The sequence below is a fragment of the Hylobates moloch genome, unplaced genomic scaffold (genome assembly GCF_009828535.3).
Source record: "Hylobates moloch isolate HMO894 unplaced genomic scaffold, HMol_V3 SCAFFOLD_6, whole genome shotgun sequence".
Lineage (NCBI taxonomy): Eukaryota > Metazoa > Chordata > Mammalia > Primates > Hylobatidae > Hylobates > Hylobates moloch.
In genome coordinates, this window is record NW_026652281.1 from 96,973,383 (window position 1) to 96,977,798 (window position 4,416).

A 4,416-nucleotide genomic window follows, 5' to 3' on the forward strand; every position below is an offset into this window, starting at 1 on the left:
AGTGCTAGGATTACAGGCGTGAGCCACCGCACCCGGCCTGAAATAATATTAGGCATCTGCTCTGACCACAGTGAAATACAACTGGAAATTAATAACAAGAGGAATTTTAATAGCTATACAAATACATGGAAATAAAACAATATGCTCTTCAATGACCAGTGAGTAAATAAAGAAATTAAAGAGAAAATTGAAAAATGTCTTGAAACAAATAATAATGGAAAAACAACATACTATACTACGGGATACAGCAAAAGCAGTACTCAGAAGGAAGTTCGTAGCTATAAGTGTCTACATCAAAAACAGAAAAAACTTTGAAAAACAATCTAATGATGCATCTTAAATAACTATGAAAAGAAATAATAAAGATCAGAGCAGAAATAAATGAAATAGGAATGAAGGAAACAATACAAAAGATCAATAAAACAAAAAGTTGGTTTTTTGAAAAGTTAAACGCAACTGACAAACCTTCAGCCAGACAAAGAAAAAGAGAGAAGATACAAATAAATAAAACTGTAAATGAAAAAGTAGACATTACAACTGATACTCCAGCAATTCAAAGGATCACTACAGGATACTGTAAACACCTTTATGCCAATATATTGGAAAACCTGAAAGAAGTGGACAAATTTGTAGACACATAAAACCTACTAAGATTGAATCAGGAAGAAGTTCAAAACACATGAACAGACAATAACAAATGATGAGATCAAGGCCATAACAAAAAGTCTCTCAGTAAAGAAAAGGCCAAGACCCAATGGCTTCACTGCTGAATTCTACCAAATATTTAAAGAAAGTTAAGACCAATCCCACTCAAACTACTCTGAAGAATAGAGGAGGGGGGAAACTTCTGTACTCATTCTGTGAGGTCAGTATTGCCTTGATAACAAAATCACACAGACACATCAAAAAAAGTAAACTAAAGACCATTATCTCTAATGAATATTGATGCAAAAATCTTCAACAAAATACTAGCAAACCGAATTCAGCAATACATTAGAAAGATCATTTGTCATGACCAAGTAAGATTTATCATCCCTGGGATGCAAATATCCTTCAAAATATGCAAATTGACAATGTGATACATAATGTCAACAGAATAAAGGATAAAAACTGTATGAATTTTTCAATTGATCCTGGAAAAAACACTTAATAAAATTTAATATCCCTTCATGATAAAAACCCTCAATAAACTGTGTATAGAATGAACATATATCAACATAATAAAAGCCATATACAACAGAACCACAGCTAGTATTATATTAAATGGGGAAAAAATGAAAGCCTTTCCTCTAAGATCTGGAACACAACAAGGATTTTTTTTTTTTAGAAGGATTCTCTGTCACCCAGGCTGGAGTGCAGTTGCACCAACTTGGCTTACTGCAACATTCGCCTCCTGGGCTCAAGCAATCCTCCCACCTCAGCCTCCCAAGTAGCTGGGACCACAGGTGCTCACCTGGCTAATTTTTTTATATTTTTGGTAGAGATGGAGTGGTTGTCAGTAGTTGTAAGATGAAAATAATAGGTTATAAAGTAGTATTCACAATCCTCATGATAGTATTTGCAAGCCTCATGTTACCCAGGCTGGTCTTGAACTCCTGAGCTCAAGTGATACACCTGCCTCAGCCTCCCAAAGTGATGGGATTATAGGCATGAGCCACTTTGCCCAGCCAGGATGCCCACTTTCACCAGTGCTTTTCAACATAGTACTGGAAGTCCTAGCTAAGTAAATCAGATAAGAGAAAGAAATAAAAGGCATCCATATTGAAAAAGAGGAAATCAATTTATTCTTGTTTGCAGATGATATGATCATGTACTTGGAAAAACCTACCACTCCAGAAGAAAACTATCAGAATTGTTATACAAATTCAGTGAAGTTGCTGGATACAAAAGCAACAAATAAAAATCATTAGCATTTCTATTTGTCAACAGTGAGGAATCTGAAAAAGAAATTAAAAAGTAATCCCATTTACAATAGCCAAAAATAAAATTAAATACTTAGAAATGAACCAAAGAAGTGAAATATCTCTATAATGAAAATTATAAAATGCTGCTGAAAGGAATTAAAGAGGACACCAAAATATGGAAGAATATTCTATGTTCATAGATAGCAAGAACCAATATTGTTAAAATGTTCATTCTACCCAAAGCAATCTACAGTTTCAATGCAATTCCTATCAAATTACCAATGACATTCTTCACAGGAATAGAAAAAGACCCTAAAATGTATATGAATCCTCAAAAGACCCAGAATAGGCACATCTATTTTAAGAAAAGAGAAATTGAAGGAATCACATTACTTGACTTTAAATAATACTATAGAGCTGTAGTAACCAAAACAGCATGGTACCGGCATAAAAACAAAGACATAGACCAATGGAACAGAATAGAGAACCCAGAAACAAATCCACACAGGTACAGTGAACTTGTTTTGGACAAAGATGCCAAGAACGTACACTGCGGAAAAGGCAGTCTTTTCAGTAAGTTGTGCTGGGGAAACCAGATACCCATATGCAGAAAAATGAATCTAGACCCCCTATACCTTGCTATATACAAAAAGAAAATCAAAATGGACTGAAGACTTAAATCTAAGCCCTCAAATTATGAAATTATTACAAGAAAACATCACAAAAACTCCTCAGGATATCAGCTGGGGCAAAAGTTTCTTCAGCAATACCTCACAAGCACAGGCAACAAAAGTAAAAATGGACAAATTGGATCACATCAAGTTAAAAAGCTTCTGAAAAACTGTCACAAGAATAGAAAACCAAATACTGCATGTCCTCACTCAAAAGTGGGAGTTGAACAATGAGAACACATGGACATAGGGAGGGGAACATCACACACGGGGGCCTGTTTAGGGGTGGGAGACTAGGGTAGGGATAGCTTTAGGAGAAATAACTAATGTAGATGACGGGCTGATAGGTGCAGCAAACCACCATGGCACATGTATACCTATGTAACAAACCTGCATGTTCTGCACAAGTATCCCAGAACTTAAAGTATAATATATATTTTAAAAACTTCTGCAAAGCAAAGGATACAATCAGCAAAGTGAAGAGACAACTCACAGAATAGAAGAAAATATTTGCAAACTTCCCATCTGACAAGGGATTAATAATAATATATAAGGAGCTCAAACAACTGTATAGGAAAAAATCTAATAAGCTGTTCAAAAACTGGGCAAAAGATTTGAATAGACATTTCTTGAAAGAAGATATACAAATGACCAGCAGGAATCAGAAAAGGTGATCAACATCATTGATCATCAGAGATATGCAAATCAAAACTGTAATGAGATATCGTCTCACCTTGGTTAAAATGGCTTATATCCAAAAGACAGACAATAACAAATGCTGGTGAGGATGTAGAGAAAAGGGAACCCTCTTACACTGTTAGTGGGAATGTAAATTAGTACAACCACTATGGAGGACAGTTTGAGGTTCCTCAAAAAACTGAAAATAGAGCTACCATATGATCGAGCAATCCCTCTTCTGCCTCTATACCCAAAAGGTTTATTGAAGACATATCTGCACTTCCATGTTTATTGCAGCACTGTTCACAATAGCTAAGATTTGGGAGCAACTTTAATATCTATCAACAGGTGAATGGATAAAGAAAATGTAGTGTATATATATCTATACACACACACATATATACATATATATACACACACATATATACATATATACACATATGTATACATATATATACACATATATACATATATATACGTATATATGTGTGTGTATATATATATATATATATATATATATATATATATACACAATGGGGTACTATTCAGCTATAAAAAAGAATGAGATCATGTCATTTGCAACAACATGGATGGAACTGGAGATCACTCTGTTAAGTGAAATAAGCCAGACACAGAAAGGCAAATATCACATGTTCTCACTTGCGTGTGGGGTTTAGAAATAAAAACAATTGAACTCACGAACATAGAGAGTAGAAGGATGATTACCAAAGTCCAGGAAGGGAGGTAGGGATGGTTAATGGATACAAAAAAATAGAAAAAAATGAATAAGACCTATTAGTTGATAACACAACAGGATGATTATAGTCAATAATAACTTAATTGTACATTTAAAAATAACTAAAAGAGTGTAATTGGGTTGTTTGCAACACAAAGGATAAATGCTTGAGGGAATGGACACCCCATTCTCCATGATGTGCTTATTTCACATTGCAAACTTATATCAAAACATCTCATATACCCCATAAATATATACATCTATTGTATACCCACAAAAATTAAAATTAAAAATTAATTAAAAAATAATCAGTCATCACAAACAAAAAAATAAAAATAAAAGTGTTACTCTGCTTTCTGTATTGAGAATAAATTCTAAGAGAGATAGTATGGAGGCAGGTAGGCCAATTAGAAGACTATTGCAGTAA